This window comes from Peromyscus maniculatus, chromosome 12 (assembly GCF_049852395.1).
Source record: "Peromyscus maniculatus bairdii isolate BWxNUB_F1_BW_parent chromosome 12, HU_Pman_BW_mat_3.1, whole genome shotgun sequence".
NCBI classification, from domain to species: domain Eukaryota; kingdom Metazoa; phylum Chordata; class Mammalia; order Rodentia; family Cricetidae; genus Peromyscus; species Peromyscus maniculatus.
This window is the reverse complement of record NC_134863.1, coordinates 33,408,217-33,435,164: the sequence shown is the minus strand read 5'-3', so window position 1 is coordinate 33,435,164 and position 26,948 is coordinate 33,408,217. Positions and strand designations below refer to the sequence as shown.

The 26,948-nt window shown below is 40.1% G+C and overlaps 1 long non-coding RNA gene across 2 annotated transcripts; it reads right to left on the bottom strand.

Annotated features, from left to right (window-relative positions):
• Positions 1-14,170: 14,170 nt before the first annotated feature.
• Positions 14,171-24,077, bottom strand: LOC121821723 (uncharacterized). 2 transcript variants are annotated; one of them, XR_013043744.1, is made up of 4 exons: positions 24,007-24,063; positions 23,622-23,804; positions 18,278-18,457; positions 14,177-17,698 (listed from the first exon to the last, which is right to left on the bottom strand). It is a non-coding gene; the product is annotated as an uncharacterized LOC121821723 (long non-coding RNA). The 2 variants fall into 2 exon arrangements; XR_006062544.2 differs by lacking the exon at positions 23,622-23,804 and having other exon boundaries at positions 14,171-17,698; positions 24,007-24,077.
• Positions 24,078-26,948: the final 2,871 nt, after the last annotated feature.

The following is a 26,948-nucleotide window of genomic DNA, read 5'->3' as shown; positions in this document are numbered from 1 at the left end:
ATTCAACAAGTTCTCTGTATTGTGTTAAGTTTAAAGCTGAGAATGCTGGCAATAAAAATGAATAAGCCCCATCCTCCAGGAATTCATGGGCTCCCTGTAGAGATACGCTCTCTTGAGCTGGAAGCCAAACTGGTGATATTTGGGGGAGCAGAGTGTATGTGCACTCAGGAAGCAGTGTGAGTCGAAATAAGGCACAGACATGAAATCAGTCTGATGTGAGCTAGGAGCTATTCTCACATGGCGTTGCTGCAGCACTGTCCCCTAGGAAGTGATCAGAGCAGAGAATGGAGATACCAGTGGGAGCCAGCAAGACCTTCCATGTTAGTATAAAGAAGGTGGAACTTAACCTGTGAATGGCGAGGATCCACTGAGATTTTTAAGTAAGACTGATCTGACGCCACTGGTTCATTTTAAATATCAGCCTACCCACTACATGAATAACAGATTGAAGAGAAGCCATGCTAAAATTGGGCAAATGACGACTAGTCATCATATGTATACAAAAAGGAAACTGGCTGAGTTATCTTATGAGGATTTAGTTGAGGAACTACCTACAGAGCAAATGTGCACAGAGATAAAGGACTCATGAATTTTACTAAGGCAACTGGGAAGCAATTTTGGTCTTGGAGGATTAAGAAATAATGACAAGAGGGGCTATATGAAGAGAGGACCCTGAGAGGAGCTATAGTTTTTCTTAGTATCAGAACTAAACTCTGAGGTTTTAATTCACGAACTGCTTCCTGTAGAAACTAAGGAATAAGAGAAACAAGGGAGGGAAAAGAACAATGCATATGTACCACCACTGCATGCCTGGTGGGAGAACCCTGCTTTGTGATGAGCTAGGAGTGAGCAGGAGTCAGAAGCATGGCACCAGCCCTCAGATACCTGTCACTCACACTACCTGATTTTCATCTTGGTCATCGATGAAGAGTGGGAAGGACATGCTTAAGGAGAGAGAAATAAGAAAGTGTAGGATTTGTGACATGGTATGCAAATCTAAGGTAAGAGTCCTAGGGATATTATAACATGCAAATCTGATTGTGTGGGAAATGGATTCAGAACTGAGATCACATATGGAGACTGGTGTGTTAGTTCCTCTGGAGTCTAGGTTGATTTTCTACCCCAACGTCAGACTCTGAACCAATTTCTAGATACTCTTTGCTGTTTTTTCAGATGAAGAAAAAAATATCATCCTAATTATTAATTTGTATGATGATAAAGATAATAAAGAAATTAAGAAATATTCTTGTACTTTAAACTAGATATAGCACCCAAATGATGACATATTAGGTACAAATTACCATGACTACTATATTTTTTAAAAAGCCAATATGTATGACATTGAATCTCTGTGACAGTGTGGGTTCTGTTGGCCAGCGACTTTACGGTTACCCAGTGCTATTTAAAACCTACGAGCTATGGAATGAAATACAGTTGCAGCCTTCTGAAATGATTTAAAAATCTAAGTCTTGTCATTGCCATTTGGTGTGTTCTTCAACATTTCTCTTGACATCTGGGCTATAGAGAAGCTCTTCATGTGATGATAACATCTGTCAGGGTAGCCCAGGGAAGTGCCTGTCTTAGCATATGACTCCATTGTGATCAACTCGGGTTACTTCCAGTGGCAGCAGGAAATGCTGGTAACCTTGGCAACACTGGTAGCCCTTCCCACCTTCTTTTAATTGAAACAGCTGTTGCTAGGATACAGTCTAACATACAAAAAATAGGGAAAAAAGATTGAGAGAAAGAGGATGAGGGTTGAGAGAATGAACAAAGAAATTAGAAGTCTTGAAAGAATAAAGAAGGAATGTGAAGTGGCAACAGTAAGTGGTCCTGGAAGGGCAGACTTACTGGTACAAGGCTGCTGTGTTGTAAAAGTTAGTTAGCATGGGGGTGGGAGTAGAAGCAGAATGTTAATTTCTAGCTTACTAAAAATTAATAATTCATACTTCATTTTGATTTTGAGTTTTCTCAAGTAAGCTACTTATCTTTAATGTATCTTCACACTGCCTTGGAAAGGAAATGTTCATTAGCTTCCTTTCCCTTATTTTTAATCAACTCTCAATCCCATCAGTGCTCTTTCTTCTCTTGCCTCATTTTTTTCCACTATAGACAGAAAATAGCATATCTGCAGAGACTAGCACTATATTAAAATTCTGCGACGGTTCCTCTGTCAGAAGGGCACGGGAGGAGTTTCCCTGGTGTCTAGGAGAAGTCATGACCCTGTCATCCACACTTCTGCCCTCACACTCTTTTTCCCCCATCCATGCATATGCCTGGATATTGGGTAAAGATGAATGGTTTAAGCAGCCGACATTCTCTGAGTTCAGGGGAAAGGTTATGATTGCTTTGGACAATGGTGGCTTTTGTTTGGCAGGAGAGTCATACCATGCAAGACTAGCAAATCATAAGAATTGGCAGCTCTGTGGAACACACTCTCTCATCAGGGGTGTGGATGGGAATAAATCTGAGCATGCCCCCTATTTCCAGAAAACCAATGTGTTCCCCAAGACAGAGTTCTAAAGCAATGCGTGGCTTTGAGAATATTAAACAACTTGCCACAGTTTATGAGATTTTGTGTGTTTGTTTGCCATGGTTTCTCTAGCACCTAGAACATTGAGAGCGTGGTGGGTACTCAGTGTTGATGGATGAATGGGGGTGGGGAGAAAAATGAAACAACCTACTCTACCTTTCTGGACCATAGTCACCTCACTATTTCTAACCTTAGTGTTAACAGGTGCCTAGCTCATAGCCTTAAAGGCTTGTTTCATTATCAGAACATTCTCTTCTCACTACAGTGATGGATTCAAGGATAAGTATGACAAAGTCAAAGTGGTAAAACTAATTTCAGGCAAGAAATTTCTCATTTTCTCACTTTCTTCCCATTGGATATGAATGAGTAATTTTTTGTTTGTTTTTTCTTTTTGTAGCCATTTATGAGCATGGCAGCCTAAGGATGAATTAATTCTAATCAAGTAGAGCAGAGAAAGGAGAACTCTTACTTTCTTTCCCAATGACTATGCCCAAGACCCTTCAAAGTCACAAAATTTGGGACAAATAAATTTAAGGACAAGAGGGCCCTTCATTACCTGCACTCTATATTGTACTGGAGCCCCAGGTGCACAGATATTTGGAGATGCCCCTTTCCCAGTACAGAATATGAGATATCATTTTTCTACATGGAAATTGCTTCTGTGTTTCTGCTTACCAAGTTTCTGAAAAACTAACTAACTAATCAACTAACCAATCAACCCCCATCTATGTTGGCTTCTTCTAGTAGATTCCATCTGTATAGACTTGGCCTGAATGCTAGAGATTTGACTGAGGGAGAGCCTTCCTTCTAGTCCACCATTATTTCTCACCCACATATCTGCTTCTGAACTCTTTGGATATTTTGCCCAATGTTTATTTCTAAGAAAATCTCTTCTGCTGGGATGGGGAGATGATCTATTGGGCAAAGGGCTTGAAGCATAAGCATGAGGGCAAGGGTTCAGATCTCAAGCATCCATGTAAATGCCTGGTGGATGTGATGGTCTTCAGATCCCAGACAATGGGGGGCAGAAACAGCAGGTCTCTGGAGCAAACTGGCTAGATAGAGTGTCTGAATCACTGAGTTCTAGTTCAAAAGAGAGACCCTACCCTTTTATGGCTTCAATGACATTGGTGTTTTCCAATTTTCTTTAGAATTTCAAAGAAATTCTTCTGTGGGATTATCAAACCTAAAACAAAGTTTTCACATAACCCCACCTGTCTGTTTACAACATTAGAACAATCTTATCATTTAGATTCTGACTCATTTATTACTTCTTCTGAAAGGGTTCCTTTAGCCACCTTAGTTCAGGAGGGCTTTGAGCATTCCAGAGACCCTTTGCCATATTACCCTGTTTTGTTTTTTTATGTAGTGTATATCATTGACTGAAATCTTATTTATCTATGATGTATCTGCTCCCTGTTCCAACTATATTACCAACATATTCAGTCTTTTAATGTATATGAAGGTAGTAACTAGTGCTTAGGTATGTGCCTGATAGAAATTAGAGGCATAAAAATATCAAGCTATGCCTATTTAGATGATTATACAAAGCAAACAGTATAGCCAAAGCCACAGGATGCTAGCAATAAATGATCTTTCCTGTATTAGTTATATTTTTGCTGTGATAAAACACCATGACCAAAACAGACATATAGAAAAAAAACTAGTTTATTTTGGCTTTATGGTTCTACAGAGAGAGTCCACAATGACAGATATCTTAGTTAGGATTTCTATTGCTGTGAAGAGATACAATGACCATGCAACTCCCACAAGGAAAACATTTCATTGAGGTGGCTTCTTATAGTTTCAGAGGTTCAGTCCATTATCAGCATGGCAGGGAGCAAAGTAGTGTGCAGGCAGACATGATGCTGGCTACATCTTGATCAGAAGGCAACAGGAAGTGGATGGTGACACTGGGTAGTATAGGGAACCTCAAAGCCCACCCCCACAGTGACATACTTCCTCCAACAAGGCCACACCTCCTAAGAGTGCCACTGCCTATGAGATTATGGGGCCAATTACACAGCAGAGAAAGCAGAGTAGCAGATGACCAGAACAGGAAGCTGAGAGATCACATTTCCATCAATATCCAGGAAACAGAGAGCCAACTGGAAGTGAGAAAAGATTGTGAACCCTCAAAGCTTGCCCCAGTGACATCCTCCTTCCATCAAGGCTAAAATTTCTATAATCTCCTCAAACAGCACCTCCAACTGGGGACTAAGTATTCAAATATGTGAGCTGTGTGTGTGTGTGTGTGTGTGTGTGTGTGTGTGTGTGTGTGTGTGTGTGTGTGTAGGATTTCTCATTTAACCATCATATGTCTCAATTCCTAGATCCTGGTTGAACCCTACCTGAAACTCTCACACATTTGTATGACTCCAGTAAGTTTGGCTATGGATAGCTTCTTGTGTTTATTCTTGATTTTCATTTGCAAAAGAGATACTGTTTTCTTCAATTTTTGTGTACTAGCCACTGTTCCGTCAGTCAGAAGAGAGAAAAGTAAGCTGTACTGAATGCGGCTCGGTGGTCAGTTGGATGTCTAGGGTGCTGTTAGGCACCCGTGACTATAGCAAGGACAGTGCCTGCAGAGAAGTGGACGAGAGAGCAGCTGGACTGACGGGGTGAGTAAATGGGTGAACACAGAGGGAAGCAGGCAAAGGCAGTTGCTTCAAGATGGTTTCCTATTGAAGGAAGAAAAAAATGATACAGCTTTTGGAAGAGGGCTGGGATTCAACCAGTCCTCTTGATGCATTGGATCGGAGGTGTCTCGGCCAGTTTTGAATGTGAAATGGAATGCCTTAGCCTGAGCCTTCTAATGACTGCTCTCCTAATGACTTGAAGGACTTGAGTGTACAAAAGTAGTTAGGGGCTGTCTGCAAACAACATTCGAGTGCTAAGATCTGACTCTCAATAGTGTGGTCCAGTAAGTCATGACATTTTGGTCAGTTCCTGCCAAGCCCTTGCAAAATTTGGTTCTAAAGAATTCAGCTCTCAGTTGAGTTGTCTCTAAAAAGCTGGTGATGCAGTACAAGCTTTAGTGACTACTAAAAGGAGTGATTTCAAAACAACAAACAAATAAACAAGGCAAAATTAAATTTATTCTAATCTTGCTACAAGTAGAAAAACAAAACAGAAAAGTAGGATGACCAAAACCAAGATACCCCTGCTGAAGCAGTCCATCTATTTCCCCTTTTCATTTATCATCACTTTAGAAAAAAAAGAATTGACCTTTCTTTTTATTAGGGAGTTGGATGCTTTAGGCACTTTAAAAAACTGATGAAATTGGTCTCAGGCTAGGACTAAATATAATACTTGTAAAAGGATATAGACTAAGTTTTAATAGTTTTGAAGGCTAAAAGAATAAAACATTTTATTGATTATCAGCAAGTTTTCCCCTATACAGTAGAAATGAGAATTAACTTTGAGGCAGATTATCAATTTTTTTTGAATTGTTTAACTTGTTTTGCAGCTGTGGCTGGTGTTTAGGAGAATGTGAACATTTTATTTGTCTGGGGAAGATCTGTCTGGAGCCATGCCTCAGATTGAAGTGGTTAAGAATTCTGTAGAGCATGCTTTAGTGAACTCTATGGATGATTTCCCTTGGAGAAATGCTTTCTGTTGCTTTTCTAAATCCAACTTTAGACTTCTCCGTGCCTACACATTATTAGATTTTCTCAGAGAATTGCATGTACTTTCCCTTCAATAGTTGCTTGGGAGAACAGGAGGACTAGAGGTGTTTATGATCTGAAAACTGGAAAATATAGATTGTGTTTTGCACATGAGTCTGTTGCAGCTTTATCTATGATTTTGTCTAAGATGAAACCCCAGACAAGAAACATACTGTTAGATTGGTGATACTCTCTATTTTGGGAAATGGAGTTTTGGATTTTCTTCTTAAAATTAAAAGACTAATCTCCCCCTGACCCCCTCCCCCAAAGAATGGACATACATTTTTTTTTCAGCCACCATAAGGAAAAAGCAAATCTAAAACTGGAGTGAGGATTTAGAAAGAAGGCTGTGAAATTACATGAGAAACCAGTTTTCTCCTATTTCTAAGGAATCACTTGACCATAAACTGGCAAGATGAAAATTCTAGAGAGGCAGTTAGCTGGCCCAGCCATACAGATTTAACCAGATGTTGGGTAGAGACACACTGTGCCGGATATAGGTGTTAGGCTCCAGCATCAATCGTATATGTAACAAGTTCCGGCCTCCCTAGGATCTTCAAGGCTTTCCACCAGGTCTTGTTAAAACTTACAGCCTGGTCTCAGCTCTACTTCAGGGGAAAACATGGTAGGGAAGCAGTAGAAGGAAGTTATCTTTTGTTTTAAAAGAGGTACTGAGTAGCTACTGTTTGTGGAATTCTCCTAAGAAACAATTAGCAAAGTCCATTGCCATCACCTTATATGCACGTTACTTCTTTGATTATTCATTCATTCATTCATTCATTCATTCATTCATTCATCCATTCACTCATTCAATCTATTAAATAATTTCATTTCTTAGAGCCCATGTTCCATGAGCTAAGTACTATAAACAACTAAGTAGAATAGGGTGAGAGAGTTTGAGTAAATGGCCTTTAAAACATGATCTTAACCCAGAAATCTAGAGAAAATGAGAAAGCCAGCCATGTTACTCTCTCATGGAGAACATTCCAGGCAGGGTGAGGGAGGAACAATTGTTGTGACCCTGAAATAAGGCCATTGTCATTCATGTCTTGGTTTGTGATTATACAAAATACCACATTTGCTTTAAAGATAAAGAAATACATGTTTCCTAATTTTGAGCCTGAAAGTCTTAAGTTGAAGAACTGGTAGCATCAAAGTCTGGGGAACCTCTCTTTTCCCAGGATGGCACCATTCTGGTGGGTCCTCCAGAGAAGATAGATACCACATCCAAACATGGAAACTAAAGTGCTTGACTGTGGTCCTTTCATGAATTCATTAACATCATTTATACAGGTTCTACTGTAACAGTTTATTCAGTTTCTAAAGGCCTTACCTCTCTATGCCTTTACAGTGGGATTCTAAATTCTAACCTATGAATTTTGGAATGACATATACATTAATCCATAGTCCTGTGTTTGAAGAATATCAAAGAGTTGAAAAGAAGTGATATAGAAATATGGCTCATCAGTTAAGAGTACTGACTGCTCAGTTCGATTCTCAGCATCTTCAGGGTAGCTCACAACCATATGTAACTCCCAAGGGACCTGCACCCTCTTTTGCCCACCTTGGGCACTGTACACATATGGTATATACCTATATGTACATGCAGACAAAAACACTCATACACATTAAAAACAAGAAATAAAGAAAAAATTACAGAGCTGAAAAGAACAAAAACCAAGAAAAGTACAGATTTGTAAGACAGGTCAGCCTCTTAGGGCATCATGAAGGCTTCTGGCAGGTGTTCACTGATTGGAGGGCTATTTTACCAAGTGACATAACCTAACTTAGGTTTTAGAAGGACAATTGGCCGAGCAGTGGAAAGTGAACTGGAGGGAATACTAGAGAGCCAGGATGCCATTGCATACATTTTGTAATAACCTAGATGAGGTCTGGCTTTATGCCATTCTTCCATTTTTCAGCCCACATTCATTCTATTTCTCTTCACCTACAAACCGGTTCACTCATTAGTGTTAATGCTCTTCTTATCTCTTTCCATCAGCAACAGTAGCCTCCTTTCACATACTAGATGCTCAATATAGTGTTATTAAAATGAATATGAATAAATCTGGCTATGGGGAAAGGGAGTGTGGTCCCCAGGTGGTTATTAACTTAGAGCAGATGGTCTTCAGTAGTCTACCTTCAATCACTAACACAGGCATGTCCTTTGTAGTGGAGAAATCTGCAGATAAGACCAGTCAGGAAAAAAAGCTTTCTAGTGATAAGAATACACAGTCTAGGAAACACCTGACCTACAAAATACTTGATTCAGAGTAAATCCCTTTTACTTCAACATGGAACAAACATCCATTGACAGTAATGAGTTATATGTTTATATGTGTGTGCCTGTGTGTATGTGTGTGTTATGATCTCTCTCTTCTTCACTTTCTTAATGCTAGCATGTTCTTTATTTTGTGTAACTGTAAAAGCAATAGATGATAGTTGCGATTTGTCAATATACTTAGAGAAATAAATTGGTCACACCAGATTGATCACTGAAATGATTTTGGCCTCACTGTCCTTCTAGTCTACTGCTATACATATAGGAACTACCTCTTTCAGAGAATACTAGAGAAAAAGGAGATAAACATCTCAGTGTGGTGACCTGGGCCCATTGACTGGTGGCCCTAAGATTCTGAATGGGTGCTCAACACCAACAGGAAAGAGGCCATGGTTATGATGTCTCCTGAAGTCCCCATATTGTTTGGATTTGTGTGATAGTAATGTAGAATAGAAATTGAAGTAATAAATGCAATGCAAATGATTATTTCACTTTGCATAAGTGTGTGCAATAAAGACTCAGTTTTGAGAAACTGTTCCCTGGACAGACTGTGAGCTCCCTGCAGAAAGTCTCTCAGCTCTGCTGCAGGGGTCGGAATAGTAACTACAGCTTGTTGAATACTTACATGCTGGGCTAAACATTTAACTTTAGATTATCTCTACAAAAATGTTACCATCTTCAGAAGAAACAGGTTTTCACAGACATTAGGAATCTTTTACAAAGGTTTATCTAATTGAGAAAGTGGGATTTCAAATCATGCTGGTCTGGCTCCTTATTCTTTGCTACCTGCTCATACTATCTCAGAGTTCAGCAAAATCAGAAGCAGGACTTATAAGATTAAAAATGATTCCATAAGAAGAACTGGAGAGAAAATTACTCTAGCCACCTCTCTTGAAGGATTCAGGAATCCTTAGGTTGGACCCAGACAGTGAATGTATGGACTATATTGGAGCTGACATTCATGTATCACTTGCAATTGATATTTATACTTAAGTGAACAGCCAGGTTAGTTAACTTCATAGTCTCTTGTGACTTCCCCATGACTTTACCATCCTTTGTGGCTTCCTAGTTAGAGGAAACTCTTGAGTGGGGAATTGTTTATTCTTACTCTGTTTGCTAGTTTCTTATTTGGGTCAGCCAGGTAAACACATGTCTATCAATCCTTGATGCCCTCTGAGAGCTGGGTTAAAGGTGAGAGTAGCGGTACCCATGTGTGGTGTTCCTCAAAGCCTGAGTTTTTGCCCCCTCACACCAGCATGTTATAAAGAATTGCTTAGCCAAAAATTCACCTCTTGGGTCCCTCCCCAGATTCACTAAATTAGAATATTTTTAGATGAACTCAAAATTTGAACATTCAATAATCTTTCTAGAAAATTATGATCAGTTATGTTGTCTTTAATGCTGGGCTCTTTGAGATGGAGGGAATCTCACCTTATAATGTTACTAATTTGTCCTGATCTACTGCAAACAGAGAAAGTAGGATAAAAAACCTGAGTGCTAAGGGGCAGTGTGGTGACTTCCTTTTTATTAAGGATTATTTTTTACTTTTGTTCAAGCTTGCAGGTGATGTTTATATTTAGTCAGCTTTGCTTTCAATGTGGGACCTTTGTTTTAGCAAATAGATGAGTCTTTCAATTTGATAGCTGAGAAGCTCATACCTCTCTCTCTCCCTTTCTCCCTTGGCCAACTAACATCTTTTTGGTGCCCCCCGCCACTCAGTAGTATCAAATAAATGTCCTCTTTCCAATCTAGGCTGGAGCTGCAGCTTCATTTTGAACATGTATTATATATTTGGGATTTCCAGAGCTGCTTCTCCATCTGCCCTTCCTCTGACGGTATTTATATAGAATAGGCTGAAAGAAATCAGGAAACGGGACTGTTCCAACCCGGGAGAGGGAGGCTGCTTCTTCACACTGACAGCTCATTAGCTCGTGTAGAGATGAAACCGACAATAATCCACAGCCTCCACAGAGGCAGGCAAGTGCGTGACTTCCTTCACCCCAAGGCTGACCTCGGAGCCCAGGTGCAGGCTCACAGCACCTCATCATTCTGTCGTGACTGCATCTGTCATAGTCTCCACTGTAAACCTTATAATGTCAACTTTTTCTCCACACCTGGGGCTCGTCCCTGAGCAATGATCTCAGAAAGATGGTCCTGGAGTTCTTTTTATCTGTTACAAGATTATCCTTATATGTCAAGTGTCCCAGGAGGCAATGAGTTTAATGTCCACAGAGCCCAATGACATAAAGAGTTTACGGGTCTGGTCCGAATTGAATGTCCTGGCTCATCCTGCTGTGGGACCTTAGCCAATGATCTTATAGGTCACCCTTCAATTTTTCAGACATGAATGACAAATAGTTACCCAATGCACACTCCCTCTCAGCACACATGAACACTTATTTTGTGGGTATTTTAAAAGGATAGTAACAATATTGGGGTTGTCATTTCTGAACTAATCCTTTGGTTTGCCTGGGAACAAAACTGAGATTGTTTAGTATTCCATATAAAGGTTTTTGAGTTCTAGGGCTTAGATGGTACACCTGGTCTTTTCATTCTCTGTAGCCCAGAGAGCACTCATGCTGTTTCTAAAAATGCCAGAGAAGCAAAATCTTCCCCAGCATTACAGCAGCAAGGAAGTTTTTTTGATAAATAAAGTTATTTTTGTACTACAATATATTCTGGCCATGGTTTTCCCTCCCTCCTCTGCTCCCAGATCCTCCCCACCTCCCCAACTTCTCACCTTCCACTTCCCCACCTCCCACTTCCCCACCTCCCCACCTCCTCACCTTCTAACACCATGCCTTCTTTTTCTTTATTAAGAAAATAAACAGGCAGATAAAAAAGACAAACAGGAATAAAAAAAAACAAACTAACAAAAAGAAATCATTAAGGTATTTTCCCCACTAACCCCTTTCAAATTGTCTCCTTATTGCTGAAGACAGCTTCAAATAAAATATGAATAAATAACTCTTAAGCACAGAGTTCTCAAATTCTCCTAGCATTTTAGTATATTTTTTCATAGGCCTCTTGGCCAAAATAATATGAAATAATTCTGTTTATTAGATCCAAACTACTTAAAATCATTTATCACCTAAGATTTTAGTGGCTGTTTTAGAAAGTGAAACATATAAACTGCAAATTAAATTCTATTTACTTATTTTTTCCTTCTGTGTATGTATGTGCACCATGTGTTGGCCTTGTGTCCAAGGAGGCCAGGAGAGGACACTGAATAGCCTGGGCCTGGAGTTGCAGGTGGTTGTGAGCCACAATGTGGAATGCTAGGAACTGAACTTAGGTCCTCTGCAAAAACACCCACTGTTTTTAACCACTGAGCCATCTCTTACTGGTGAAATTATTAAGGCCACTCCACATAGTTAAAAGGGAGATTTATTTAGTGGCGTAACTTACAAATGAAGGGATAGGTAGGTTGCAGGTTCTGGGAAAGACACAGCGCAGTCTGGCGGTGTTCTCTGGAGAACTCTCCTTGGTCCACCCCTAGCGTCCCGGGTCCAGGAAACAAGAGAGGGCAGCACATCTGGATCTCAGGTCTTCAGGGCCCTCTCTTGGCCCCACCTTGTAGGCGTGATAGTTACCGAAGCCTCAAAAGGGTTGGAACTTCCAGACCAAAGCTGGAATGGCTACCCACTACAATCTCTCCAGCCCTAAATTGCTACTTTATAAATTTCAAACTTAGTCAGATATAGTTACTTACCAATGAGATGTGTGGTCATGGTGGATAGTGGTACAGCTTTGTAATTCTAGGACTCAGGTTCAAGATTAACAACCCACGTCCTGTTCACACTGATTGTCACAGGAAGCTTGCTTCTCATCACAGCTTTGGACAGCTTTTGACTTTATTGGATGTTGTTGAAAGTATAAAATGCCCTTCAATATTGATGTGAGCTTCCTGTGGTGCTTCAGAGAGTCTTAGCATGCAGGCAATTGTGGGCTTAACAACATCAAGTAAAGCAGTTAGTAAGAGAATATGCATGTTGGCAGTGGGGAGGTGGTATGCATGTTGGGGCAAGGGGGTGCATGGAGTATCTCGATGTTCTCCTCTATATTTTGTTGTAAACCCAAAATTTCTCAAAGACTGTCTTAAAACATCCAGTCACAAGCTAATCATCTTACATGAAGATTATCCCAACTAATTTTCAGTTTATACAAGTTTGACATTGTCTAATATTATCCACGCTGCTCCACCCATTTTTCCCAGGTAGAACTAGCTGGCACACCCATTCACTCAGATCTTTAGAGTACAAAGAGCTGTACCACAGTGTGAGATATCCCCATGGTAAAAACAGAATATGAATAATTAAAATATAGATTCATATCTATACTTTAATCCATGATGTCCTAGATTAATCTAAGATTGCCTGTCTCTCTTCTTCTCTCTTTCTTTCTCTTTTCTTTGTTTCATTTGTTTGTTCATTAATGCCAACATTTATATTCAGCAGTGCCTATTTTGCATTAGGCACCAAGCAAAGTGCTTGGCTCTGCACTGAGCAGGGCCGAATCCATTCCCATCACATAACACTTGAGTTCCTTGAGTGCTATTTTTGCTCATCCCAGGAATGAATATTCACACATCACTCCCTGAGTTGAGGCTCTCAGGCACACACAGGTGTCACAAAACTGAGTCATTGGGAAATGGTGCTCGACACGTTCCAGGTGGAGATTCTTGATGTCTTATTTAAACTTTACTCTACCTCTCCCGGAACTGATCGGTTTTTTGTTTGCACTCCCTAGGATTTTTTAAGTGTCCAACTCCCTTGGAACCCAACTCACAGTAGAATTACTTTTCTCCTAATTTCATACCACTGTTCAGTCAAATTGAGGAAAATATATGTTGTTTGGAGCTCAGCATGTCTCAATTTTCTATTTTGAGAAGTTGCCATTGTTTGTTAGAAAACTACTGGCCCAGTTGTGATACACACACTTTAACATGACAGCAATACCTTGCAAAGTGATGATATTCTTTAAAGAAAAATGGGTTGAGGAGCCTTTATACGGCAACAATTGAAACAGGCTATTTTGTATATGGTCTAACTATAATCATTTGATGTTTTTATAATATAGTCATTGATTTGTTGGTTCATTCATTGATTGTGATTGTATATTTACTGAACTATGTATGCATCAAGTACACAAGTAAACAAGCTAGATTCTGTCTGCTTGTAGCTTGGTTAGAAAGGGAAAAGGAGCTTCATACATTGGGATAAGTATTCAGTATATGGCCAACTGGAAATATTTTTAGAAACTTTAGTAATAAATTAAATACTAAGCATATAATTATGTGTCATTAAAGGCATATTTTTGATGGCACAAAGACATATTAAGGATATATAGCATGAAGAAATATGAAACAAAATATACTGCATAACGACAGCCATAAATCCACTGGAAATAAATATGCCACAACATGAATAGTAATTACTACTAAGTGTTAAAATTATAAATCAGATTCAATTTTCCTCATTTTGGAAATGTTTCTTCTCTCAATCAGTGATGGCCATTAGGAATAGAATGCAAGGTAGGTGCTAGGTAACTTTTTCTAGAACTTATATTTTGTAAATTAAAAAGGAGAAATTAATTGCTATATTTTATTTGACTCAATATAACCAATGCAATATCTTAGCATATGTTTTGATTTCATCCAGTTGCCGTGATAAAACACAGGGGCACCTTGAAGGAACAAAGGATTTATTTCATTTTATTATCATATTATCATTTGTCCAGGCTGCAGTCCACCATTGAGGGAAGTCAGGGCAGGAACTCAACAGGAGCTCACTCACAGACAAGGAAGCAAAGCAGAAGCCATGGAAGAATGCTGCTTTCAGGCTCTCTCACTGGACTCCTGTTTAGATAGCTTTTAGCCTAGGAATATCACCCTCCTACATTTAGTTGATAATGTGATGCCCCACAAACATGCCTACAGGCCAATTTGATTAAGGCAATTCCTCAATGGAGGCTTTCCTCATAGATATCTCTAGGCTGTATCAACTTAACAAAGCTAACTAGGGCAGCATATAAGCAACATAACTTTTGTTAATGAGATTTTTACATTATCTTTCAATAGTAGACCTTTAAATTAAGGTGCACATTTTTAAGTAAGTATATTTTTAATTCAGAGAAGCTGCATTGTGTGTGTGTGTGTGTGTGTGTGTGTGTGTGTGTGTGTGGTGTGTGGTGTGTATGTGGGTATACATGCCTATGAAAACAGGAAGAGGCCAAAGGAAGATGTTGAATGCTCTGCTCTATCATGTTCTACCCCAGTCTCTTAAGACTCATCGAACTTGAAACTTGCTATTTTGCTCAGCTAGCTGGCCATTAAGCTCCAGGGGTTTTCTGTCTATACGTGCCAACCCTGGAGTTATTGGCATATATGTCCATGTTTTATTTTTTATGAGGGTCCTGGGGATTTAAAGTCATATCCTCACACTTGTCCAGCAAATTCTCTTATTCCCTGAGCCATCTTCTCCCCTATTCTTTGTTTTTTTTTCTGCCTCTACCTTGGTGATGCTGGAGAAATGAACCCAGTGCAGGTATGCTGGGCAAGCGCTCTGTTTACCAGCCCACAAGGTACAATGTAGGGGCTCAGTAACTTCAAATGCCCAATGACTTCTCTACCACATTGCAATAGAGATTTTATACATTCTGTGATGAGGTTTCATTCTTTCTCTTGTGAGAAAAACACACGGAAATTAAAAGCCAAGAAATCGGTTGGCGATGCAAAGGGCAAACAAAATGACAGGTGCATCATGTGTGTAGTAGGAAGAGAGGTGATATTTGTTTGGACAACTGTTTAGAAATTAGCTGACGTGGAGCTTGAGAGAGGACTATGTTTTGATGAGAAGATACAAGATAAAAAGAGTGGCAAATCTAAGAGATGGTTTCTTCCAGCCTATGGAGAACAAATCAAGATACTTGGGGGCAGTGGTGGAGTAGAACTAGTTTGGGGAACTTGTGATAGTTATACATGTCCAGAAAGTTGGGAGAGTGTAAAGTGATTATAGGATTAATGTTTCATAAGCTCATGTATGACAGATATCTAAGGACTTTGTTAGCACAAAGGAATTTGGACTTTATAGAAGGCCACTGTAGAGCATGGACATTATATGGTCATACACACACACACACACACACACACACACACACACACACACACTGACAAGACTATACAAGATAAAGGTGGGAGCAAGGAAATCTCCATGCTAAGGTCACAGAAAAAATATTTGTAAGACATTTTGGAGGTGGGTAGCATGTTAGTGTTGAGAAGATATTTTTCTTAGAGGGGAATAATGAGGCTAATCCTCAAGTTTTAGAAAATCAGTATTGAAATGGGAGTTTGGAGCTGGCCATAGTGCCTAGGAGAAAAGTGAAATGTCATTCACTAAAATAGAAGGCATTGGAAGCAATGGAAACTTAGGGAAAGCTAATGAATTTGAATTTATAGTCAGTGAAGCTAGGGTGCCCATTTGGCATCTAGGTGGATGTAATCAGGAAAAAGTTTATGCAAAGAGTCAGAAGTCTGATTTCCAGTCTACTTTCATTACCTCACACGCCATCTACAATATCCAGTTATCTTTCCCCTTTTCTTCTTCAAATTCTCCTTTATCCATTCACTTTTAAGTTTCCATTCATATACTAATGGTAATAATAAGTAGAATCTATTGAAAGCTTATAGTGTGACAAGCTCTATTTAACTACTTTGTGTGAATCTTCATATTCATTCCTTGTAACAGTCATGGGAAGGTATACCAGATGTGGAAATTTGGGTTCAGAGTACTAAGTAATTAGGCCAAGACCTTTTCTCTACTGTACGTGGAGCTCAAACACCCTCAACTCAGACTCAAGTGATCCAACTTCCTGGTGACTCTCAACTTGATTCCATGCATTGGATAATTCTGTACCAATATCTTTTCTCAGAAATCCAGATTTATATGTCATGGTGCTTATTGGGTATTGTTACCTTTGGAGGTTAGTTACCTTTATCATCAAAACCCCTTTTTGATCTGATAACTCCTCAGACATCTGGTTCTACATTCATATCCCTCTTACATTCTACATTTGAGGGTATTGAACTTCCTACAGCTAAGCAAAAACCCATGCTTAATGGATTTGTTGAGAGCTAGGTTGATCCAAGACTTACTCAGAGATCCTGATAGAAGAGCAAAAACAAAGGGAACCTAGTTTTATATCCTTGCTCAGGGGTAATCTTGGCAAAATCAGGTCTGGAGCTTTCAAAAGTGCTGAAGTTTGAGTTCCAGTGAACTTGGCTTTTCCTCCTGAAGAGACCGGAGTTATCAGCCCCAAGGCTGATAAGCACTCAGTTGTTGTGACATACTTGTGATGTCCCATGTTCCCATTGTGCAACACTGCTTGATCAGCTTCCTGCTGACTTTGTCCTGTTGTATGATGATGTTTTGCTTACTCTGTCCTATTTTTCTCTCTGGTAAATAATATGTAAGATTCATAGTAAGCTTGCTTGGCATAAGACATAGCTTGTTCAGGACCTTCTTCTTCAGGAGCCTGACATTGAAGAACAACCTTCTTGTCCAGGCCAGATCTCATAGTATCTCACATAGTTCAATCTTTGAGATCAACACACATATACACAATTGCAAGGACTGTTCACTGTTTGAAAGCTTTTCCTTTCACCAAAAGGAAGTACCACACAACAGAGATGCACTTCTACTCCACAAGCTGTCTGTATCCTATGGCTGAATACTGCAATGATTCAGGCCTAGCTATCTCTGACTTCAGAGCTTCTCTCATAGGTTGGTTGGCTTAATGACCTGTCAAAAGTGCATTGCTCTTCAGCTTCTCCCTTTGCCTATCCTGCTCCCTTACACTCTGACAAGTATTTTCTTATATGCATGACTCAGATGAAAATCCTTTCCATAAATATACATTCAAGTCTTTACCTCACAGTCTGTTTTGTTGAGAAGCCCGTTCTAAGAGCATTAACACCAGAGTTGTCCTAGGAAGCAGTTCCGGCAGGTGATGTGGAGTCATTCCTTAGCTGCCTGGCAGTCAGAACTTGGTTACAGGTGCTAGATGAGATTTTTATGGCCAGTGGGTGTACTGCCACATGGCACAAGTCACATCTGTCATTAGGAGCACAGGGATTGTACTAACCGTTGAGAGGTTGTAGAAAAGGAGGTGGTATGAAGATCGTGGGTTCAGATGGCTTTGGCTGTCTGCTGTTAAGTCCTTTGAGAAAAATAATGAGAGAGTGAGAATAATTAACCTAACATTTAGGACAAGCTGTGAGACCCAAAGAGCTTGTGGATAGGGAGGCTCAGGACTAAACCTAGAACACAATTTTAAGTGTAGCAGAGTTTCATAGGTGATGGATATGCAAACCCCAATAAATCTGCTTCCCTGAGATCTGGCTTTAGCTGGGAAAGCATGAGGTTCTAGTGCTTGGAGCACTTCATCTAGGTTGATGCATTTGGAAACAAACATGTTTTTTGAGGCAGTATCACACACTAGGCCAGGTTATCTTGAAACTTATTATGTAGCCCAAGCTTGCCTTTCCAATGTGCAGTGGATTATAGGCATTATGCTATAATATTTGAAAATCTTGAACCCTTGATTTCCTCTGAGTCACAGAAGGGCCCTGTTCCTTCCTGCTTAAAGCTATCATTTTCCCTTGGATTACAATATTCTGATATAACATGGACCCTCTCTTCTTTTATTTTCTCCACCCCCTTCTGATTTCCATTCTCCTCCTGACCAAATTAATGGCTCAAAAAGTTCACAGAAATACTCATACTGGAAGACACATACCGTGTAAAGCAGAATACTTTCCTCCTAGCCACGTTTCACTCAAGGATCCACAGGTATTCATTTACTGGCTGATACAGAAGATACTGATGTGAGGGGGAAGGGCATACATGAGGAAGTAAGTGTTGGCTGTCCTCTGTAGGCCAGGAACAGCAGCAAGACACTCTTACAGAACTGAGAATCCTGATAGAAACAAAGAAGAAGCCAAAACAATGAGTACCTAGTGGTAGTTTTTTACTATTGAAGGCAAAGTGATCACAATTATAAGTGGTCTGCTGGTTTGAATGAGAAATGTCCCCTATAGGCTTTTGAACAGGAATGCTTAGTTGTGAACTGGTTGTACTTCTTGGGATGGATACAGAACCTTTAGGAGGTAGAGCCTTGCTGGAGGAAGTGAGCTACTGGGGTCAAACTTTGAGATTTTATAACCTGGCCTCATTTACTGTTCTCTCTGTTTGCTTCCTGTATTCAGACCTTGGCTTCCTGTGTGCTCTCCATCCCTTAGAGAAACCTGATGGATCCACTGGGGGGTTCACCGAATCCTTCACTTCTATTGCCAACATGGTTTCTAGAACAAGTGGTAGTGCTCTGCTCAAACCAGTGATGTAATGAACCTATTTACAACTGCTGTGCTGCTCCAACACTGTTAGAGCTGATTAACAGCCCCAGATTCATTAACCTGGAAACTCAGGTCTTCCCCCATCATTTCCAAGCAGATGTATCTGTATCAGTGGTACACTCTGAGACATAGTGCAGCATGTTCTTGCCTTGAACTGTTTTTAACTTTCCCGCCCTTTGTCACAATATAGTTGCAAAGAGCATAGATGCTTGTTTAGATTATTTTTCTTCCTTTTTGCATATGGGGGAGGTGAAACCAGGGCCTTGTAGAAGATAGGCAGTTCTCTATCACCGAGGTACCCCTCCAACCTCTATCTCTTTCTTGTTTTTTTTTCCTTCTGAAGAAGAAGGTTGTGATGGTTAACTAAACTGGCTAAGGAAGAAATGAGAAGTACTTTGGGGGCCTTGGTGAAATATACATACTTCAATGAATGGAAGATAAATGCCATGATCATTCAGGGCTGTGACATGTAGTTCTAAAGAATATAGTTATTTTGAACATGTCTGGACATTCTTTCTGAAGAAAAGAAGAGATTATTGCATTTCGCATTTACCACTTTTAGGGCCTCCGTGGTTTCTGAGGACAGCATATTTCATGCTTGGCACAGGCTGCAACCCATGCCCCAAGCAACAGAGAAGATGACTAACTTTAATTAAAACTCAGAATAAGAAAAGGTTCTGCAGTATGTCTGGGGCATATGGTCTTGAAGAATGAATGTTATGTATGTATGATGTGAAAAGATGTCTGCAGGTTTTGGAAAACCTCAGTAGGCAAATTACAATGTGAACTCTTAGGATTTTCAAGCAAGGCAGTGTCATCTGTAGGAGAGAGCTAGAGTCTGACATATTATTGGTAAGTATTCTGGCTGTGCTACTGGGAACTGACAGAGAAAAATATCATGATCAATTGACCATGCATTAAAAAAATGATCCACGTGAGCCATCTGATACATCAAGTTAGAAGGTTGGGCTGAACCAATAGTAATTCATGGTGAAATGGAAGGGCTATATGCGGGCTTGTGGATGAGCAGAGCAGGAAGGCACACGTGGGTGGCAGGTGTTCCAGGCCTCCATGATAGTTGTCATGTTACATGGTTCCTCTCCCTCAGCTCATTCTTAGGGCCACATAAGGAACCTTCTTATCAGATGACAAAAAAGACGGAGGACAAGACTGGTTCATACATGAGTTGTCTCTGCACATGGCTGTAAGCGGAGAAAGCAGTTATGACTCTCTAGTCCCATACACTCCGAATGCGTAGTGTTAGGAGACCACAGCTGTTTCTCCTTTTTGAAAAATAACAAGGACTTGTTGGAGGTAAGAAAAAAACAAAAAAAGGAAATACAGGAAGTTTCCTACAGTCCAGATGAGGTTTAAATGTCTTTGTAGCTCATGATAATGCCCACTGGAGAATTGTTCATCAAGGAAGGGACACTAAATAGCTAAGTAGACAAAATGACTCAGCCAGCTGATGTCACCCAGCTTCTGTCATCAGTCACCAGAGTGTTGGCATAATGGATACATTACATTAAAACCTTGCCAAAGATGACTCAATGGCATTGGTCCTCACTAACCAGCTATTGATGCCACCTACATTCAGATGGGTCCAGTTTCCCCCCAATCCCCCAGGACTTGTCACTATCCCACACATCTGTCCCCTCTAGAAATGCCTTATAGACACACAGACCTTTCCATCTGACAACAACACAAATAATTACTGAGTCTTGGATACAATTCATCCTTCAAGTACACCAAACAGCCGGCTAGAGGGAAGCTGATTATTTTGGAACCTATTTATCCTGAAAACGGTAGTGATTCACCTTGGCTGGGAAAAACACATATTCTGGTATCAATTTCCTTTTGTTTGCTGCTGGGTCTCATCCATCACCACCATTAGAAGATTTCACAGAACATCTACTGATACCATACACTCGAAACAATTCAATATGTGCACAAACGTTTGTTTCTGACAGTGCTTAGTATCTATATGACTTCATAGAGATAGTCCCAGGAATCACTCTAAAGGAAGATTAGAAACCAAGATGGAAACGTTGGAGCATAAATAAAGAAGCGCAGTATGAAAAAGGGAGGAATTGCAAAGACAGAGAGAAAGATGGGCCAGAGATGAGAAACTATTCCTTCAAGCAGGAGGGGATGTCAAGCTGTCCAGGCATCTCAGGTAGCAATATGTTTCACTGTGGAGTTCTCTTCTCACTCTGCCCCTTTCATCACATCAACTATCTTTTTGAAAGAGTATGTGGCCTTTTAAGTGGCACACGCCTTTAATCCCAGCACTCAGGAGGCAGAGCCAGGTGGATCTCTGTGAGTTCGAGGCCAGCCTGGGCTACAAAGTGAGTCCCAGGAAAGGCGCAAAGCTACACAGAGAAACCCTGTCTCGAAAAACCAAAAAAAAAAAAAACTTTATATATATTTTAAACAACTCTGTTGAATATTGGGACACTTAGGTTCTTTTCCTTCTCTTGAGAATGTGAGTTAGAAAACAGGAGAAAGGGAGAGTTAACTATTGGAAGGGGTCTCAGACTACACAGTCACCCAACAGGTTGAGCCCATGCAGGGAGAGCAGGGGCTGTGACTGATTTAAATTCACTATGGTAAATAACAAATGACTATTATATGTAAGACCAAAGTGAAGCCAGTGGTTTGGAAAGAAGACTGAAGAGGAAAGGCATTTTGGTGGTCCAGTGTGAGACATATTTGTACAGTAGATGAGAAAGTCAGCAGTGGGAGAGAGGCTCCCTGAAGCTGCTCTCTCCCAGACCCAGGCAATGTCTTAGTTGTTAGACTAAATAGTCCTCTTCTTTGTGTAAACAAAATGAGATGTTTAGCAAACAGAAAAACACGTGAAACAGAAGCTCACCGCTAAAACTCATGTTTTCTTTTTAAAAAATACTTAAATTTTTTTGAGATTATGATGTTATTACATCATTTCCCCTTCCTTTTTATTCCTCTAAAACCCTTCTGTATTATGGCAGGAATATGTGGAGGAGCAGAGCTACTCACCTCATGGTGGCCAGAAAGCAGAGATACAGAGGGGACAGAGTCTCAACATCTACTTCAAGGCACATTCCAATGACCTAAATCCCTCTTACTAGGTCCCACCTCTAAAGCATCTATCATTACCAAGTAGTACCATGGCTGATGCCAAGGTTTTAGTACATGGGACACTGGAGACCCATTTTACCGTAGCAAGACAGAAGCTGTTGTTCACTGGTAGAATGTCTGTATCAGAGAAGCTTTATCTCAGTGCTTTGATCTAGCTTATGATCTTCCATCTACCCTGAATATATCAGAAAATATCCATTATAATATTTCTGCAGTAAACTTATATGTTTCAATCATATAAGCAAGGTTCTGTTAGTGTTAAGATGGATAATGAGAGACTATGGCCTAGACAATTTGATACATCAAAAGATCAACCAAAGCACCATGGAAGAGGACTACTATACAAATCCAGAATGGAGTTATGAAAAGCAATAGCAATTAATTTTATTTCTCTAAGTTTCCGTTTTCTCTGGGAGAAGTAGGCAAATTGAATTTGGCTAATTTTATAATTTGATGGATATTTATTTTTTCTTATGCCAATCACCCACCGTGCTAGCCACTTGCATTCATTTAATCGGCAAATACTATAATTTTGCCTTCAGAATGTGTTGAGAGCCTGCTGTTGCTTTAGTTTTCCTACTTTTATTATCCTGCTGCACATACATATCTTATCTGGTGAATGACTGTAATAGCCCTTAACTGACTGCTCTGTGTATCCTTCAGTATCCAGTACAAGCCAATCTCCACATTTCAACTATTGCCATCTTTCTACAACTCAAGAGAGATCATCTTCTTCATCCGATTAAGAGTTTTCTTATTAGTAAAGGTAAAATCTAAGTTCTTTTCCTATGAATTGTGCATTTGTCCGTGACCAGAGCTATGTCCATCACCCCCGTCATGCTCCTTTGCTCTCTTTTGGTATCAGAGGCTTCCTCACGTTTGCTCCGTTACCAAAGCCTACTCCTGTGCAGGGCTTTTGCATGAGTTACTCTATGTGCCTAATATAAAAAGAAATTACAGGTGAGATGACTCATCATGGAAAGGTGCTTGCTTCCAAGACTGATTCTGGGATCTACACTGTGGGAAAGAAGAGTGGAATTCATCAAGTCATTTTCTGACCATGCTGCACATGCTACAGCTCACCCACCCTCTACACACACATGCACACACACACACGCACACACACACTCACATGCAAATGCACACACACACACACACACACACACACATACACACACACACACACACGAGTGCGCGCACGTGCACGCGCCCAAAGTATGTAAAGAAGTAAATACAATTTTCTAGAAAAAACAAAATTTACTCCATTTCTCCATTGCTTTCATGCCACAGTTCAGTTATCACCTTCTGTTGGGAGTCTTTTTGCTCCTTCCTTAATCAGCACCCTCTTGCTATTTATTTATCATGATGCCAGTTCTCCTTTCCCTGCTCTCTTCTCCTTTGCCCCATCACTTCCTTATACAGAAAGCACTTACTTACTATTGTGATCCCCCATTTGACCAGAGAGCTGTTTGCTGCAGTGCTTAAAACACTACCTAAGATGCAACTGGAATTCAAAAATATTTGTTGAATGGATGAGAGGTAAATAGTGTCTACTTCTGTGAAAGTAAAAAACAAGCAAACAAAAACAACAACTAAAAGCTTCCATACCCCTCTTTTGAGTTTTATACAATGCTTTTGTGTTGAGAGAAAAAAAATCCTTTTCTATATCAAATTTGGCAAGGAATTCTGTCTGCTTTTTTCATTCTTGAATGGAATTGTGCTGTCATTTCTCCCACGGCCATTCATTGAACGGGTGTTTCTATGGTTACCATGTTATTTCTAGTCAGAATCCTGTTGAGGAGAAACCTGAATTTGGTATCTCAGGAAGTCAAGATTCCCTTGACATCCTATAAAGATACCAATGAATTTCCACAAATCAGCTTCCTGCTTTATTCAGTAAATTAGTTGGGGAGATGGATTGGAAGACATCTTTGGGGTTCAACTCCAGAGTTCTAAAAAAAATGCACCACAGGAAATAAATAAAATGAGTTACCAATATGTTTGTTTGGCAGCGATGGTCCCAGTGAAATCAATCCAATTTTTCTTTGCCTGCCACTAAGGGGGCCCCGACATTCTAAGTGTCACCATGACCTCATTGTTACAACTAATCATTCTGTAGATTCTGTGTGCTGCTTGTTCTTCCTGTTTTATTCTGGGAGCAGAAATACAATTCCAGATGAATATACTTCTCCAGTATAATTTGTGAGTTCACCCCAGGAAACAAATGAACTCTACCTAATGATTGCTATTCAATGAGAACATCAGGAACTGGCTGAGCTACAGCCCAAAGCAGCTAGCCACATAACTTAAAAACATGCCTTACTCTATATGCTCAATTTCTACATGCCTAGACAATCACTAAGAAAGACAAAATTTTTATTCCCATCCATTTTCTTTTTGTGTCCCTTCTGTGATCCTGTCTGATATTTATTCCATTTGTCTCTAATCAGGCTTCTATTACTCATAATCTGCCCAGTGCAAACCATATGCAGCTGTGTCTTTATTGAATTATGAAAATGTAGAAGCACTCCTGTAACTATGCAGGTATCTCTATATAATCTTTAGAATAAGGAATAGTGCAGAATGCAAATTAATTTGCATATGTATGATGCAAATAAGAGGAATCTTTTATGCACAGTGCCACCTCTATAAGGCTCTCAAAGTCAGGGTCAACATAATCTGCAAAATGCAATTTCGCTTTTGTTGTAATCTTTTCAAAATATGTCATGGAGAATTACATTTTAGGTCCTACAGCAATATATACATTCCCTGTGCCTTATACTCTCTGTTTTCTAGCTTCCCTCTGCAGGCTAACTCTGTTGGCCCAAATGTTTTCCAGTGCATGTCAACCTTGAGATAATAAAGCTTTTGTTCACTTACAGGCCCCTCAAGATATATTAAGCATATGTTATATGTCATATACTCTGCTAGGAATGATAACTGGTTTCCCTTCCTCCATTCCTCCCAATGTCCTCTCCCATCTCTCTTCTCCCCCATATCTATCTCTCCTTCATTTCTCTTCAGAAAAGTGCAGGCTTCCCAGGGTATCACCCGAACTCAGCATACCTCAATGCAGTAAGATTAAGCACAAACCCTCATATCAAGGCTGGATGCGGCAACCCAGTAGGACGAAAGGGGTCCTAAGAGAAGACAGAGGAGTCAGAGACCCCCCCCCCCCCGCATTCCTACTGTTAGGAGTCCCACAAGAACCTCAAACTAAACTACCATAGCATGTATGCAGAGGACCTAGTGCAGATCTATGCAGGCTCAGAGATTGCCCCCCTCAGTCTCTGTGAGGCCCTATGAGCTCTGCTTAGTTGATTCTGTGGGCTATGTTCTCCTGGTGTCCTCAACCCCTCTGGCTCCTACAATTCTTTCTCCCCATCTTTCACATGGTTCCTGGAGCTCCAACTAATGTTTGGTTGTGGGTCTCTGCATCTGCTCCCATCAGTTGCCAGAGGAAGCCTCTCTAATGACGATTGGGAAATGCACTGATCATAATAACAGAGTATCATTAGGAATCATTGGTTTTACCCTAGGTGCCCATGCCTGACACTACCTGGATGTCCAGGAACTGGATACTGGATAACCCATTGGTGTCTAATTTTAAGAGAAACAAACATATAATTCAATACCCCAAAGTAACAGAAAAAAATGGTATAACAATCATATCATCAGGCAAGATGTTGTCAGTTCCCTGAAACAAGTAATAGCATAGACACAAAGTCATTGCTGATCTCTCTGAATAACTCTATTCTCCATTTCCTTGGTGAATAGCCTCATTGGCTCCTCATCATTAAAGCTTTTTTCATGCTACCTTTCCAAATTTAAAATAACCTAAAGCATGATTCCAACCTTGCTTACAATCTCCTTTCTTGCAGACGTATTTTATAACCAAATTGCTCTGTCTGTCTGGCATAGTTCATTAGCTTCCTGACTAAGATCTATGCCTTGTTCTGCATCTGTCTCTGCACTAAGTACCTGCTACTTCACAAATAATACATACAAATTGGTGGTGACTGCTTGAGTGTTCATGGTCTACCCACTGGATTCTAAAACATGCCTTTCATTTTTGTCTCCTAGAGAAAAATGGCAAGTATTTGTCAGAGTAATAGAAAAAGTTAGTGTGGCAGTTTCTAACCAACTTTTTTTTTAAAGGTTGAATAAGAATGGATAGAATCAATGATTAGACGATGGGATTTCCTGGGCCTGGAGAGACAGAAAAACACAACATCTTATGTAGGCTAAAGGTCAGTGCAGCTGTTCGGATCCTTATTCAATCAAATATGGATGAAAGGAAATTTTCATCTAATAATAATTCAGCTAATAAAATGGACTGAGTCATACACAGTTGGCTCTGAGGCAGATCTCTTTCTGAATGTGACTAGGGAGAAACATTTGTGATTTCTCTCAGCCAAAAATGGCATCAGACTTCCAATTCCTATGAGGAGCTCAACTAATTTATTTCTCTGATACTGAAATGAAAATGCTAAAGTACTACAGGGCTCATGGCTGAGTCCCCTGTGGCTTGGCACTCTGACAATAGGAACTGCACCAAGATCTCCCAAGATAGTCTGAGCAAGGCTCAACATACACTCTGATCATCATATGCATTGGCTTTGATGTTACTTTTATTTCACTATGAGTTCTTCATTATTGATTAGAGTATCATATAAGGCTATAACTATGGATTCTGAGATAATAACACAATATACACTTTAGCTTGTTTGGGAAAGATTTATTTTAATTTGTGTGTGTGTGTGTGTGTGTGTGTGTGTGTGTGTGTGTGTGTGTGTGTGTTTATGCCATGTGTGTGGGTATCCATGGGGCCAGAAGAGGCTGTCAAATTCTCTGGAGCTGGAGTAACTGGTGGTTGTGAGCTGTGCACCATGGAGCTAAGAACTGAACTTGGTCCTCTGGAAGAGCAGCAAGCAC